We start from the raw sequence: 17,430 nt of genomic DNA on the forward strand, positions 1-17,430 counted from the left end.
TTTTTGAACACTTGGGGATGTCTGAGACTTCTTGTTTTTTCCTCCCCTTTTCTAAATATATAAATATATCAAGTGCAATGCGCATTTTGGACTCAATATTTGACTTGAAGTAAAAAGCTTGTAGATGATGAACGTAGAAACTCATCAGTAGTGAGAAGGACTTTTAGTCCCGTTTTTGTCTTTTTTTTTTTTTTGGTCAGGATCTCATCCTTCATCATCGTATTTATTTATTCTCATGATTATTGAATAATCGTTTCTATTTATTATTTAATGATTGCACATTATTTATCGTTTGTAAGCCAGTATTTATATGTGTGTGTTGTTTTTTTTGTAAGATTGGACAGATCAGTGCACTTGATGGCAAAACAGGGTTGTTGAAAAAAAAAAAAATCTAATTGTATATCGGGAACAAATGGGGCATTTTATAGTGTATAAGCACCACTATGTGTCCATGGTTAATCTTGTGTGGAACCTTAAGCAAATCGTAGACTATCCAAGTATCAAATATTGTACACACCAGCATGTCATTTTGGTTTTTCTACTCATTGTCTCCCGTCGTTACTCATCAAATTCCCACACCCCGATGATATTGAAATGTTCTATTTTATTGTGTTGGACATTTTGTAAATAAAGTGCTTAAACTTGACTGTTTTGTTTCCACGAGACAGCGCGTGTTTTCATTATGAATATCAATGTCCATTGCCTTGTTTAGCTTTGCTGGCTTACCGGGAGGCCAATTGAGCGCCACTGGACTTTGCAAACAAGGAGAAGCGGATCGATACATTAGACAGGAGCAAATCCAACGTAAAGTGCATTTCAGCGAAATATAAAAGACCCCGGAGATTATTGGCGTTTTATTATTTTTTACGACACCGAGCGTCTGATTATTACTAAAAAGAAAATGAGCTCTATCCTGATCGATCGGTGGATTTTAAAACATGCCCGATGTATCGACGAGCAAGAAAAGGGAAAGTGCATGCGTGTGCGTGTTTTAATGTGTATGCACGCGTGCACGCGGGAGAGAGAGAGAGAGAGAGAGAGAGAGAGAGAGAAAGAGAGAGCGAGCGCGCATGCAGTTCATTCTTTATTGCTCCTGGAGAGCCATTTCAAAGCTCATTAATCAAAAACTCGTCGCTTTCAGACTCCTCGCTGATTCCTCCTCCTCGCCAACAAAGCATCTGCATTCCAAATCCAAGGAACACACTTCAAACCGAGCGGGCTAATCTTGAATGGGGGGGAGGCCATAAACACGCTGCGTGCACGTTGTCCGCTCAAATGCTGCACCGAATTCATTTACAAATCTGTCCCCCCCCCCCCAAGACGCAACATTTGGCCACCGAAGGCAAAACTAGAGTCAATCTTGTGAAATGATTTAACAAGATATCGTGGAATCCATCAGTAAATCAGAATGCAATTTTCTAATCTAAATTTTCATATTTATGTTGCACAATTTAGACTTTTTCATAGTGAACAGTTAAAAAACTGCAAATCAAAATGTTTAGTACATATTTTAAATTGATAAACTGTCTTTCATATTAATTCATGATTTATTTGCCTTCATTTTTGCATAAGCCCTATAGCTATAAAACCAAAACATTTATATTTATATATATATCATTGCATATAGATGAAGAGGACCTTTAAAAATAATCACATATTAAATCACAATTGCAATTCGATGGGGGGGGGGGGGGGGAACATCACCATGGTCATTATTATTATTATTATTATTATCATCATCAAAATCGTACAGCCCAACCATTAGTGGAACCTTGGATCTACTCATATGTGCACCTCTGCTTTGTGCATATAGGTCAGCAAACAACAACAACAACAACAACAATTTGTTAGCATGAAGCTAAATCGACACTGTTGATTTCTATACATATAGCCTACATTTGCTAAGTTAAACTGGACGATTTTATATAAGTAAAATGTTTAAAATTAACCATTTAATATTAATCTATTTTGTGGAAAGGGAAGAGCAGCCCTCGCGCTCATGCTGTGACCCTGATTGGAGCTCCGGTCGCGCATGCGCAGTGGCTGGACGCCGACAAGGGGTCTTCAGTGCTGTGCCGGCGTCTACACGTCCACGAGCACCCACTACTAATGTTTGTGTTGCTCTTCCACGGACTCCGACGACGTCAAGGTGAAATTAAAAGCGACAAAGATGCCATTTGAAAGCGACAGGAGCTCTCAGTTGGTCCGCACGAAGATCTCGCGATACTTCCGGCTGCATCAATCTCCATCCCTTGAGGAGGAATGTTGTGTTTCTGTCGCTGAGTGGAATATGGATACGCCGTTGGAGCAGTAAACAATCAGATTTTTTTTTTTTTTAATCCTTAATTAATCTTTTTAGCCAGTCTTTACTTTCATTTTGCTGGAAACAACGGGAGTCCTGCGGGTGCGTGGATCTAGAACTAATTTAAGACTGAAAATGCAACACGCGGAAGGATATTTCCCGTCTCGCACTAATCAACAAAAACGAGATTGTTCGGTTTAAAGTGAAGTCCTCTGGAGGCATTTTTCTGCTGCGCACGAGATTTTCAAGATGGAAGATAAAGGGAGATGAACAAAATGCTCTTGTTTACTTGAAAATTGTTCATTTTCGTTGAGACATTACACCTCTACTTTTAAAAAATGACTTAAATCATGCTTGATATGGATAAACGGACCACAGTTGATTAATGTATTACTGAAGAGAAAAGGCTTGTCTTATTTACAATAAAAAGACTTGATATACTGTACTTGTGATTTTACTCGAGGACTAAAATGTGATATTATAGTACTTAGTTGTCTCTAAATACACCGATGTGATATTTTGATTTGAAAAGCACATGATGCTGTCAGACTAGGAAAAAAGGCATACAATAAAAAGAAAACAAGCTTTGTCAGTTCAATATTCTGTCTTGTGATAACAATAAAACATGTCATAAAACAAAAACTACTCTACTGGTTTAATAGCTCCCACGTGGGTAATACAGTATATGCAGGTTTAGAAAGACAAATAGGGTTGTAAGTAATGTATACATTGGTATTGTATTCCTCCAATAAAAAAACACTTAACAAAAACAGCTAAGTATGTGTTACTGTCATTTACAACATTCTGCTCATAAATATGTTGGCTTTTATTTCAGAAACTGTCACAATGAGAGATGTATGTCTTAAAAAGGTTGCTTTTGGGAACACCATGTGAGAAAGAACTACTGAGATCTTTATTTTGCAAAGGTGAAAATTGTCCTGATTAGAAATCCAAACATTGATACAGGAAAAAAACATTTAAAAAATGCACAAATAAATGACTTTCAAACATTTCAGTGAACTATTTTGAAAGATTTCTAAAAAAAAAAAAAAAAAAAAAAAAGAGATGATTAGATGGTTTTCCACAAAAAATGGAACTTGGTACGAAAATAAATAAATCACCCCTTAAAATAAATAAATAATCAAGATTACTATTGCATTTGCGGAATACAAATTAAGCAGGAAATTCCACCTGTTTTTAGCCATCTTTGGGGGCGGCCATTTTGCCCTGCACTGCTACTTGCTGTCAATGGAAAATGGCATCACAGTTCCAAATGGATCAGTTCATGAGTGACCAATCAAGTGATGTTGCTGAGTCCCGTAGGCACTGTGATGTCATTTTTAGTTGACAGCAAGTGGCAAAATGGCCGCCTCCTGAGATGGATGAAAACAGGAGGATTTTGCTGCTCAACTCATATTCCATAAATTCAATATTAATCACAGGTGGCAATGGCATCATCCAAAAGCATGGCGGACCTACATGGTGGCCAGGGGTGGCCATGCCCCCCCCCCCGCCCCCCCAAGCACAACTTACAAGCCCTTGATAGTCTGCCACAATTCAGTCATTCAAATGAACTCCATATTTAAACAGCAAATTTATAGTTGATTTGAATGCATTTTAAAAACTTTTTAAAAATGTTTTGGTCTTTGTGCATTTCAGATCTGATTTGAATCGAACGGTCCATTAATCAACTATGCAAAATGGTGTCGGCCGTCGATAACAATTGCTCACTCTGATTGGCTGTTAGCTAGCAAATGGAAATCAGTGCATGAGATAGAAGTCGGCGGCAAATAAATTGGCATTAGCTTGGACAGGGGTGTATAACCTATGGCCCGTGGGCCAGAACTGGCCCATCAGGTTGTCCAATCTGTGTTTTTTTTTTTTTTTTTTTGGTAAAATTAACTGTTACTTGCTAGTTTTGTCTATTAGGAGGCCGCACAGGTGACCACTTAAATGACATTCTGAAATTTTTGGACTCATTTTCAAATAATTATATTTTGGTAATACTTTTAGAATGTACTTGTAATTATTACATCATACTGGTCCGGCCCATTTTACCGCCTCACCCAAAAAAATTCTGGCTACACCCTTGTCCAAAAATTCAAAATCAAAACAAAACAACAATTGCGAGGATGACCCTTTTGTAGATGCGTTAAAGTAACCTCTTTTCAAACCTTGAAGATGAAAAGCTAACACACAGGACGCGCCCATTCACAAGACGCTTAAACCGTGAGCGGCTCAAGGAGAGTAACTAGCTGAGAAACCCGAAGTGAAATCCGCAAACCTGAAGTGTGGGGATTTACGGCAGCTCTTACGTGCGGCTGATAGATATAATTGTAAGTGAAATAAATGACTCGCTCCCGTGGCTATGATTTAGGACCGGGACGCTCCTCTCCTCCTCCCTGGTGAGAGATAACTCCATGATGGGAGGAAACCTGAGGTAAGCCACGCGTTAGCCACGCCTGCCCTGCAAAAGCCCCGCTAGACGCCACGGCTGAGGATTCCACTCTTTTGGTGATGCACACACAGATTTGCTTCCGTATGAAATTATGAGTGAATAAATTGCATCTTCATTTATCTTTGGGAAAAACCCCTCCTGTGCTCACTGCGATACTCGGCTCTCGGCGCTTTCCATAATGACATTAGTCTTCTGCTACACAGCAAAATTGATTGCCCGGGAAAATGAACTTGGCTTTGCTATAAATTACACCTATGGATCATAAGAAATGTGTTATTTTGTTTAAAATAGTACCTAATATAATTAGAGCTCTAATTCATGGCGAGCTACAAGTGTGCCTATTACAGTAACAGGCTTTGGAATTTAATCTGTCTTCTGGATAAAGAATGATCCCGGGCCGTTTTCATTTGTAATCCCAGACACATTATTTCAATAAAGTAGCCTGCAACTTTATGATACGAGGATGATTGCTGAGCGAATAACCATTTTCTTACGTTTCAATCAAAAAGTTGAACATTTTTTTTGATGGAAACTTCAGGATCAACACTGGATCTGGCTTTATGGCAGATAAAGAAGGGAAAAGACTAACATGAGGGATGAAGCAATAGATATTCTAGAAAAATATAGAAAATTTCAACTTGATTGCTCCCGTACAATCAGAATGACATCAAAATTCAGATCAGCAAATATGCAAAAATCAGTGATTAATTAAATTAGAGTATGAAAACCTAGAATTTTTTTGATTGTGCATTTAGAACAGATATAAAATGTGTGATTAATCGTGAGTTAACTATTGAAGTCATGCGATTAATAACGATTGAAATTTGAATTGCCTGACGGCCCAAACTTTTAATATATATATATTTTTTTAAATCGCATTCACTCTCATTAACAAAATTTAATTTGAACAATTTCTATTAGTTTAACATTTTTTCCACTTTTATTATTATTACTATTTTTAAGAGTATGAAAACTTAGGAAAAAAATATTGTACATTTAGAACAGACATAAAATTTGTGATTAATCGTGAGTTAACTAGTGAAGTTACGCGATTAATTACGATTAAAAAAAATTAATCGCCTGTTGCCCCTAATTGAATATAATTTAAAATATTTTTTAATTGCATTCACTCTCATTAACTGCTATAAACGTCAACATTTTATTTGAACAATTTCTATTAGGTTAAATTTTATAGTATGAAAACCTAGGAAAAAAATATTGTACATTTAGAACAGACATAAAATTTGTGATTAATCGTGAGTTAACTAGTGAAGTTACGCGATTAATTACAATTAAAAAAATAAATAATCACCTGTTGCCCCTAATTTTTTATAATCTTTTCTTTAAAAAAAAATTAATCATTCACTGCCATTGACGGCTATAAACGTCAAAAATGAATTGACTATTTCTATTAGTTTAACATCCCCCCCATGTTGTTAACAAGAGTATGAAAACCTAGAATTGTTTTTATTGTAAATTTAGAATAGATATAAATTTGTGATTAATCATGAGTTAACTCGTGAAGTCATGCGATTAATTACGATTAAAATTTTAATCGCCTGTCGCCCCTAATTTTTAATAATCTTTTTTTTTTCAAATGAATTTATGGCAGTGAATGAGTTATTGTGATGCAAACAACCACCTTTTGAATAAAATGCGACACTTTTTTTACCATCTGTATTTTTCCTCCACTAAACTTTTGCCTTTACGGTGTAAAGCGAGAGCACAGCAGCAGCTTGCAGGGTTAAGTAATTCTGCACCACTGAGGAAGACATTTGATTTCATTTGTCGAGTGTCGTGCAGCGGGCGGAGGTGAGTCCACCTTTGGCTGCGGGAGGAGTGAAGCGCCGCACATATCTAGTGTTTGGAGACACAAAATTGACAATGCATTCATCTTTGAATAATGTAAATGCCCCGAGAATATGGTGGCGGCGGTCCGAGAGCGTCCGCCGAGGGCGCGTGGCTGTCAGGCGCCGTAGCCGCTGCGGCCCACGCCGCCGCAGCATAATGTGGACTCCGGCTCCCCTGGAGCATCGGGGGCTGCCTCGGGCCCCGCATTCCTACCGCGGCAGGCTGCACTCGCTCTCCACTTCATTTACTTTCTGCGAGGAGAGGGTGTCATTGCGGGAAAGGCTGCCAAGTGGGGATCTTATCCACTCGCTCGCTTTGAAAATGGGGCCATTTAAAGTGCAATTTCGACTAGATACGTGGAGGGGCAGCATAACAGGAGAACAAAAACAAGAATGCTAAAACTTGTATTTGGCTATAAGGATGGCCAAGTATCGATAGCAGGTATCGTATCGTGTTGATATCGAGGTATACTCGTGATGGCAGCCAATATTCAGATCAAGAAATAGAAATGAGAAGAATGGTGTGCATCAGTTTTTGACGCATGTCGGCCACCATTTTCTTATCAAACACGTTCAAAACACTTTAACTTACAACAACACAATTTTTAAAATCACAAACAAATATTAACACAAAAAAACTCCCAAAACATAACTACACCCATAATATACAAAATTCGAGAATGTATTTCTTTTCCAACCCAGTAATTGTAACCCAATGTGGTAGATCAAGCTCAAGCCCAACAGCTTATACCAAGGGTGTCAAACATATGGGATGCGGGCCAGAACTGGCCCATCAAGTGGTCAAATCTGGCCCGTTAGGTCCACACAAACTGCATTTTTTAAATAAAAAAATAACTATTGTTGCTGGTTTTGGCCCTCCAAAGGAGTTTCATTTCACTCTGTATTAAGATAATAAATGGGATTTTTTTTCAGAAAATACTTGGGATTATTTGGAAAAAAAAACAACCTGTCATTTGTAATAGTTTATTATTATGCCACAGACATACTGGTCCGGCCCACTCGGATCAAATTTGGTAAAAAAAATTGGCCCCTGAATTAAAATGAGTTTGACACCCCTGGCCTATACCAATAGTTGGATAATGAATGCATTTCTTACCCAATAAATGGTTCAATAATTAAATCTAATTTCAATCAAATGTCAGGTAAAACTCACCTTAACGCTGACCAAGGGTGTCAAACATATGGCATGCGGGCCAGAACTGGCCCATCAAGTGGTCAAATCTGGCCCGTGAGGTCCACACAAACTGCAGTTTTTTTAAACAAAAAATTAACTATTATTGCTGGTTTTGTCCTTTTTTTTTCCTTTTAAATGCACCCCCCCCCAAGGAACCCTGTATTAAGATAATAAATGGGATTTTTTTTCAGAAAATATTTAGGATTATTTGGAAATAAAACAACCTGTCATTATTTATAGTTTATATATGGTCCGGCCCACTTGGATCAAATTTGGTAAAAAAATTAACCCCTGAATTAAAAAGAGTTTGACACCCCTGGCCTATACCAATAGTTGGATAATGAATGCATTTCTTACCCAATAAATGGTTCAATAATTAAATCTAATTTCAATCAAATGTCAGGTAAAACTCACCTTAACGCTGACCCAGTAGTGTAACCCAACAGTTGAATTACAAAATTGACCCAACAGTTTTGAAGTTATACATATGGGAACTACTGTACATATTGTAGCATTTGCGTGTCTTTAAGAGGCGGGGCCTGGCGGGTTGGTGCGTGACGTCGTCAGCGGGTCTGCGTGTGGGTGTGCTCAGCAACTAAAACGGCAAGTGTGGCTCTAAATAAATGAAGAAATAAATAAATGGATCTCCTTAAATAGCAGCATAGCGGGCAACACTATGCATTTGCTCATCTCAGTTGATGGATGTGTAAGACGCTACAAATGGACATGTGGTACCATTTATATTCTGGGATGGACTGTTGCGATCATTCGCCGTAGTCAAACTGCAAAAAAATGAAAATACATCCGCCAAACTACATCATTAGCTGCATCGGCACGGCAGCTGAATGAAGCTTTGGCATAATCTTGCTTGCTAGGTTGTCTGCAGTAATCAATACAGAACCTGACATTACAAATGACAATACACCGAATCTAAATTTCAGTGTGTGAAAAGTAATAATAATAAACACAATAAGTACATCATTTCCATGTATTTATTGAACGCGGTGAGTTATTGCAGCGCCTAGAGACGCAAAGATGTATGTTTTTAAAATGGATGCTTCCTGGCAGGCTGACGGTGCTGCTCAGTGAAGCAAAGTGCTAGTAAATTATTTGTCTTCTGCAGTTCTGCCCTAATTCCTCTGGGAAGCACTGCGATTGTGTTTGCCAAAGAGAATAATGATAAATGGGCTAACAATCAAACTTGAACATTTTTGGTATGCACTCAAGCCACCAGGCGCAATCTGAATACATTTTTGGTCCCCTGAAAGAACTGCACCGGTTGTTATCCTTACAATCCTCATGGGTCATTTACACATTTTTATGAAAAAAAAAAAATACTGAAAACTGTGTCACTTTGGCCCTTTCTCTAGATGAACGTTTTATAGCTTTAGCAAAAATGTACATTTATTAAATAGAGAAGTTGCATGACTGACAGTTTTGTAGTCTAATGTGACGAATGTCGAGCCAAAGTTGATTGTTGATAACGTCAATGATATTTTTTCAGTATAGTACAACACTTTTGGTCTCTTATGGTAGAGCAGGGGTCTGCAACCTGCAGCTCTGGAGCCAAATGTGGCTTTTTAAGTCACTCTCCTGTGGCTCCCCCCCAAAAAATGGAAATTAATATTTTTGTTTACATTTATTTTTATTTATTTTTTTATAAAAAATGTTCAAAAATTGACTTTAAAATATCCCAAAACAAAAGAGTAAATCCCCCAAATTACCAGAAAATGTCCACAACATTGCCCAAAAAATTAGAGCAAAAATCCTCAGAAAAAAAAAGTCAAAAAATAGCCACAAAATGTCCTCAAAGGAAGAAGATTTTTTCTACATATATATTACTGCTCAGATAAAATATTTAAAAATATTCAAAAATTGGCCATCAAATGTTCACAAACCACAGAAGACATCCCAAAAATCACCAAAAAATGTCCACAAAATTGCCCCAAAACAAAATTGATAACAAAAAAAACAGAAAAAAATGGAAGAAGAGAGGCAGAAAATGACCATAAATTGCAAAAAAAAAAAAGAAAAAAAAAAGAAAAGAAAACGGCAGAAATTGGTCTAAAAATTCTAAATATGCATAAAAAATTACAAAAAACATTTCTGTTGTGCAGCTCTTAGGCCTTTAGTACATTAGACTAACACTAACACACAGTTTCCTTCATCACAATCTTCAGACGATTTGCAGCTCCACACACATTTTTCCTTATTTATTTGGCTCTTTTAACAGCAAAGGTTGCTGACCCCTGCAGTAAAGGTCAACGCTGTCGGGCATATTGTGGCTCAACATGGTATATTCAATGAGCAAAGCTATGCAAGAGATTGACAACCACGTTGGCTTTAATAAATCTGTTATGTGAGTTTGACTTTTCAAGTCTTATATTCTAATACATAAATGTACAATCATCCTTTTCCCGACTGCCGCTGGCTCGTCCACAAGCACTCGTCCCCATCTGGTCCCTCTCGAGAGCGTGACACAATGCATTTCTCTGGCCAAATCTTCTCTTTGCTCGGAGCAGAGGTTTTCCTCTGCCATATTTAAAGGTTACGGGCGGAGTAAATGCCACCGCCGTTTGCTCACAGTTAATCAGGTCTGGTTTTGCAGATAAAGCAGAGGCAAAAACTTTGGTGTAATGCTCCAAACGCGCCGTCGTAGCTTCCAGGCATTTTGTTGCGGCGGCTGCATTTCCGCAGGATGCGAGGTAAAGAGCGCGGCTGTCAGCGGGGTGTGATTTGTGGCACGGCCGCCCTCGCCAACTGTGAGGCACCGAGGTGTGACCGCGGAGGTGGCGAACACCTCCAGCTGCCTCGGGGCCAGCCAGTCAATTATACAATACTATGCGCATGCCGAGCGATGACGTGCGCTCAGTAGAGCAAGGGCAAAGAGGGAATGCATTTCTGAGCGCTTTGTAGCCACAGCGGCTCGTTCATTACAGTCATTTTGTCCTCATACTATTGTGTCTGGCAAAATTAGTTAGCATCAGTGCTAATGCACTCGCACAGCTGGCAGATTATCTAAACCACCCAAACAATAACACCAGGAAGTGGCAGTTTAATCCTGGATAAAATATTTAAACAATATTTAAAAAGGAAGAAGATTTTTTTCTACATATATATTATTGCTTAGATAAAATATTTAAAAATATTCAAAAATTGGCCATAAAATGTTCATAAACCACAGAAGAAAAAAAAATCACCAGAAAATGTCCACGAAATTGCCCCAAAACAACATTGATAGCAAAAAAAAACAACAGAAAAAAATGTTTTTTTAAGTAAGAAAATATCAGTTTTGTCATTGTAAATGTTAGGGCTAAAACCCAGAAGAGTTGTAACTTACAGCTAGCTACTCGGAAAATGTGAGTTAAGCGACAACATATTCGACATTAAACAACTACTGGCTTAAAGAAACTGTTCAAAAAAACAAACAAACAAACAAACAAAAAAAAAATTATTATTTTTTTAATTTATTTGTTTTTTTTTAAAAAAAAAGGAGAGCAATGATGATGTCAAATCGAATGAACAATACTGAGCTCTCCTGAGAAAAAAAAAACAAAACAAAACAAAAAAAAAAAAACTGTTCAGAATAAAAGAAGTCAACCTCAAACCAGCTATATTTCGGTCACTTGAGGATCTCAACTGTTTATGAGGACCATGTGTGGAAATCTCCAAGAGGGTCCTTGTTCAAAGCAAGCCGCCACTCCTTTGTGAAACACGTTATCGTGTGCATGCAGATGTGCTTTTTGTTAGAGCCTTGCACCTCATCCATTACCCCGGGCCTGCCAGCGAGATAGCGCAGAATGAATCTATTCAAAAAGGACCATGACAGAGCAGGCCGCTCATCTGAACTTTCCATGAACTAGGCTCAGCAGCGGGATCCATGCATCACACACAAAAAAAAAAAAAGAAGAAGTAATTTCTTGTTGCTGCTCTGGCCCGCGTTCCATATAGATCGCTACTATCAACATGGTCTGGCATCCCCATGTATCAATCTGTCATTGTGATATTTGCTTTGAGCACTGACGATCCTTCCTGTGAGAAGCGGGAACTGGCGAGTTTGTGATCATCTTATCTCGCTGAATCAATGTGTCACTGTGTGGCCTGTGCTCAGTTATAAGTTATACATATAGACTCACGCGCCAAATAAATTGCATTTAAAACACCTCAGTACACCTAATGCACAGTTTAAATACATTATTCGTCAAAGTTACAGTATGTAAATCATAACTTTGCACTTTTGTTTTTGTGGTAAGGTAAGATTTCTAGCTAGCTAGCCATATAGCTAGATAGACAGCCAGCCAGATAGCTAGCTAGCTAGATAGATAGACAGCCAGCCAGATAGCTAGCTAGTGAAAGAGGAATAAAATTATTTGTCCTCTTTGCGTGTTCCAAAACTTGAAGACAGATTTAATGTAAGAAAAAACACCTTTGCAAAAATGATTTTAATCTATCAGAGATCTCTGGACATCGTAACAGACTCCAATTCATCACTTAACAGGTGGAATTCAGAGCGCCGAATGTGCCTCTTCCGCGTGTAAAATGGCTTCTTATAGTTAAAACCGACCGCCTCTCTTTCATTTGTAGACAAAACATACTCTCTGGGTACTTTTCCATGAGCGATGGCGAAAACAGAGTCAGGGGTGCGTGTTCGAAACAGATTGTGTTCTCAAGGACCAAATGTGTTTTCCCACAGAGAAGGAACTTCTAGACCAAATAATATGTCCCAGCTTAAGGTCAAATTATACTGAGTTCAACACTACTTGCTTTACACGTCTATAAAACCTTTCAACATGGTTAATATAAAGAATTAAGATGTTAATAATGTATAACAATGGTTAATATATGAAAATAAAGAATTGAAATGTTAATAATATCTAACACTAGATAGATAGATAGATAGATAGATAGATAGATAGATAGATAGACAGCCAGATAGCTAGCAAGCCAGCCAGCCAGATAGCTAGCAAGCCAGCCAGCCAAATAGCTACCCAGTTAGCCAGCCAGCCAGCCAAATAGCTACCCAGTTAGCCAGCCAGCCAGCCAGATAGCTAGCCAGTTAGCTAGCAAGCCAGCCAGCTAGCAAGCCAGCCAGCTATAGATAGATAGATACTGTAGATAGATAGATAGATAGATAGATAGATTCGTAATAAATAAGACACATAAGTCTTATATAGCCATACAAATACCAATCCATTCTGTTTACTACAGATGTCATGTAGCTTTTCTCAAACAATATGATGACACGTGCGATTAAATGACAAAATGCATTTATGGGTCAGCTGGTCCTGTTCAGATGACCTACACATGAACTGCGCATAAAACATAAGGAAAAGGGGGAAAAAAAGAAAAGGGGATTCTGAGGAAAGCAACGCTGACAATGCATGACAACCTCCGTTACTGCATGTGCGCCAGGCTACAACTGCGACTAAAGCAACACCACATCAAACGGGTTCTTCACTCATGAACACAACAAACATCTATTTGTTTACTCGGATGACAAAGGCTGCATTCAAGACAATTTTGGTGAAACGCTACAAAAGCCTGTTGAAGCTACAAATACAGATGTTACCAAAGTGAGATCCACGTCTTGGCAGGGCTTAAAATGATCAGCATTACAAGTGTGGCCAACACGGATCAAAGTGTGCATTTGGTAATGAAAGTAGTCCGCTATGAACACCGCCATATTCAAACCAGCACTCAAAACACTCCATACAAACATTTCAAAAAAGCAGTCACGGTTTTCTAGTAACTTTTCAACAATCTCAACGAAAAGCATGATAAAACTTAAATAAACACATTTTCCAACAACCAACCAGCAAACAAACAAACAAAAATGAGCAAACTCACCAAAGAAGACACTTTTATGGCGGGAGAGGAGATAGAAGTCCGAGGACACGTGTCTTGACCAAGGCCCAGAAGGTAAAATCCATACAACAACAACAACAACAAAAAAAAAAAAATATATATATATATATATATATATAAAAAAGAAGTCCAGAAAAGGTTGTTAAGAACACTCACATAATGCAAACAAAGTCACAGTACTGTATTCGAAAAAGGAAGCTGGCAGGTGATTTCGGCTTCCTTTACTTCCGGTTCACAGGTGTGACGTCATTGGTTGACCAATCAGAGCTCTGTGAGGTCAAAAGGTCATAGAGGCAGCTTGTGCGTGCAGCTTTTAAAGTTATTTAAATGACACATTCCGGACCTTGGCCCACGCAAGTGAGCGTTTCTCTTTGGATTTTGACAGACGTCTGAAATGTGTCTTCACGGGTGAGTTTGCTCTGTTTGTTGACTTGTTGTTTGGGGAAAAATGGCTGATTAAGCTCGTTATTGACGGACCATGTGTTAATATTGTAATAGTTAAAAAAATATATATATATTGTAATTGTGAAAGGTTCGGTATTTGAGTCGGAAATACAGTAACCCCCACCCACCCCCTGTTTATCATGAGGATGTTTCAGATCCAACTGCAGTACGGGAAAATCCAAAATATCAACAATAGATAATATACATAATAAAAAACACCCACATGCAACATTTTAATTTTATAGAACACACTTAAACTTATGAAAACACACATTTTAAACACATTGTGTTTCAACAAACACGCACACAAAAACGCATGCAAGCTCAAAATGTATAGAAAATACTACACTGAATATATTGTGCCTTTAAGAGGCGGGCCCTGGTGGCGTGGCATGTAACGTCAGTGAGTCTGTGTGTGAGTGTCTGGGCGTGAGCTGTGGCTGACAGCAGCGAATATCTTCACGTTTGACTGCCGTCCCCGTGTTCAAGCAGCAAAAAAAAGTGCATCGGCGACTCTGGCTCTCCTTTCCCACATGGGAGGGCATTACAGGAAATTTACTGTATTAAAAAAAAAAAAAAAGATGTGAGCGATATAGCAGGACAAACAATGAATTTTTCTTGCTTTGCTCCTGGCTAAACAGTATTGTTTGGAGTGGATTTAATTTTGGTTATTGCTGCCCAGGTCAAGACAGCCACTGTGTCTTTCTCTGCAAGACACATTTAAGAGGATCCGAGATGGCAAGGAAATATGATCACATAACGTAGAACTTTCTTCTTCTTGCTAGTTTTAAGACACCAGAGGGTCAACTTGTGCGCGCAGCTGAAGGGCAGAGATTTGCTGCAAGGAGTTGACATGATGAATTGGAAGGTGCTGTCGGTGGCGGTGTCCTTTTGAAGTGCATCACTTGTGTCCGAGTGCTTTGTTATGCACAATAGCCGCAGGCACAATCCCGATTCCTTCGTTTCATTTAGTCCCGGGGAAAAAAGGAGTGGAATGTTGAAACGCGGCTGTCCAGAAGCTCTACATGTTTTGAAAGCACGCATGCGTTCCCGTTTCTCTTTAATTTAGAGCACAGGAGGGGGGGGGGGGATTATAATTAATCTGTTAATGACAGTCGGGGCTGTCATAAGCTCGGGGAGTGTATAATAAATTGCCGTAATAAAAATTAAGATTGCATGCATCATTGAGGCCTTCGGAGGGTTTGTTTAATGTAGTTGGGAGAGAAAAAAAATGGTCGCAGCCGACGTGACGTCCAGCGCTTCGGCAGGAGAATGCTAATTTCTGAATGACACTTAACCTGCTGCAGCTCAAACACAGCTGAGGGAGGTTCAGGGGGGGTAACCTAATGAGTTTTTCAGCATCCCATTTTGAAACTCACTCAACTGGATGGACTGCTTTTGTAGCCGGAAGGTAAAAACGATAATAAGAAATAAAACTTAGCTTGTGGGATATTACTTGGGTCTTTAAAATAATCCAACCTGTTCACAGTATTTTCCATGAATTGGACTGGAGCTATTTTGCATCACACTGACATCATACTCACGTAAGAGCTGTTTTTAAAATCGTGCTCATTTTATGTACAATTCTACGAAAGCGTATTGCATTCACCTGAAAAAAAAAAAAAAGTCCTGTTTTTCTGACAAATTTTTTGGGGGGAGTGTTGTTTTTTTGAATATTTTTTTCCCCTGTTTTTAAAAAATTCCTCAGTTTTTCTGAATAATTTTTTTTCTGTTTTTTAAAATATTTTTTTTCCTCTGTTTTTCTGAATATTTTTTTTTCATTTTTTTAAAATATTTTTTTCCCTCTTTTTCTGAATATTTTTTTTATGTTTTTTTAAATATTTTTTTTCCCTCTGTTTTTTTAAATATTTTTTTTCCCTCTGTTTTTTTAAATATTTTTTCCCTCTGTTTTTCATAATAATTTTTTTCCTTGTTTTTTTAAATAATTTTTTTACAAATTTTTCCCCCGTTTTTCTGAATATTTTTTTCTCCTGTTTTTCTGAATATTTTTTTTTCCAATTTTTTTTTCAGTAAAACTGAAAAAAATATTCTGAAAAACAGAAAGAAAAAAATTACTCAAAAAAACAAAGCAACCCAAAAAAATTAGTCAGAAAAACAAGAAAAAAAATACTCAAAAAAACAAAGCAACCCAAAAAAATTAGTCAGAAAAACAAGAAAGAAAAAAAATTACTCAAAAAAACAAAGCAACCCAAAAAAATTAGTCAGAAAACAGGAGGTTTTTTCCCCCCCTCCCAAGTGAATGCAATACGCTTCCGTACAATTCAGAGCCATACTTAACATATTTTTATATATTTTTTTAAGACCGATCTTGAGACCAGATTTTGAAGGTCTTGGTCTGGGCTCAATTCCCAAAAGTCCTGTACCAGTTTTGGACTGGCTGGACTTGGGATTTTGAAGATTCTGTGGTTTTCAACTCACTAAAATGGCGTCGAACTTTAGCCGGCATCTGGAAGGAAAACATAATCACAGCTAAGCTAACATCAGGGCTGGACTGGCCATCTGCCAAACGGGGCAGATGCCCGGTGGGCCGGCTTCTTTTGGGGGCGATGCAGTGCTTTTTAATGATTATTTTCTCATTTTGCCCCAAGAGACTGGCCCAGAATTTAGAGGGACCGGTCCATTAATTAATTTTGAATATAGATAGCAAAATGAAACATCATTAATAAACATCAGTGGCAGAACTACATCTTAGTCAGGCTGGGCCGACGTGCCTAAGTCAAAATGCAAGGGCCGATTTTTTTTTTTGTATTCGTCCAGCCCTGGCTAACGTGAACTGTGAGTAACATCAACAAATGAATCTTACTTCCTAACTTATTGTCTTTATTGAACAGACGCAAATTGTAGGGTGTATCTTATGCTGAATCAGCTAAATTGAAAATTTTTTCAATCCCAAAAAATTTTTTTCAGTCAAAACTAGAACTCTACAGCTAACCAGGGCTGGGAATCTTTGACTGTCTGACGATTCGATTCCGATTTGATCCATGATCCACTCCAGTCTGACTCGCTAATGCTAATCAGCGCGCTACTCGCGGCACTTTTATCACTCAAAAGAACGGCTATCCATACAAAGCGCTTTAGGAATATATACAGCTAAACATGTTAACATGTTAACTTGCTTGTCCAACGCTGCAAAAAACAACAACTTTTATTGGAATAACTTGATCGTGACTTTTTCCTTCTGCTCTAATGTGGCTACAACTTAACAGCGTAACAGAGCACACACTGCCTCAAGTGGCCAAATCGTGTACAACATGAACAGCGCTCCCAATAAAGGCACACACAAACAAGGGCAAGA

General features: G+C 38.2%; 1 protein-coding gene across 1 annotated transcript in view; it reads left to right on the forward strand.

Moving 5' to 3' along the window:
- Window positions 1–14,004: 14,004 nt before the first annotated feature.
- LOC144060061 (uncharacterized) overlaps window positions 14,005–17,430 on the forward strand; it is an 85,209-nt gene continuing 81,783 nt past the window's right edge. The window contains exon 1 of the mRNA XM_077579199.1: window positions 14,005–14,078. The gene's annotated coding sequence lies outside the window, so the exon portion shown is untranslated. The remainder of the gene's footprint in view (window positions 14,079–17,430) is intronic.

Source organism: Vanacampus margaritifer, chromosome 11 (genome assembly GCF_051991255.1).
Source record: "Vanacampus margaritifer isolate UIUO_Vmar chromosome 11, RoL_Vmar_1.0, whole genome shotgun sequence".
Classification (NCBI taxonomy): Eukaryota; Metazoa; Chordata; class Actinopteri; order Syngnathiformes; family Syngnathidae; genus Vanacampus; species Vanacampus margaritifer.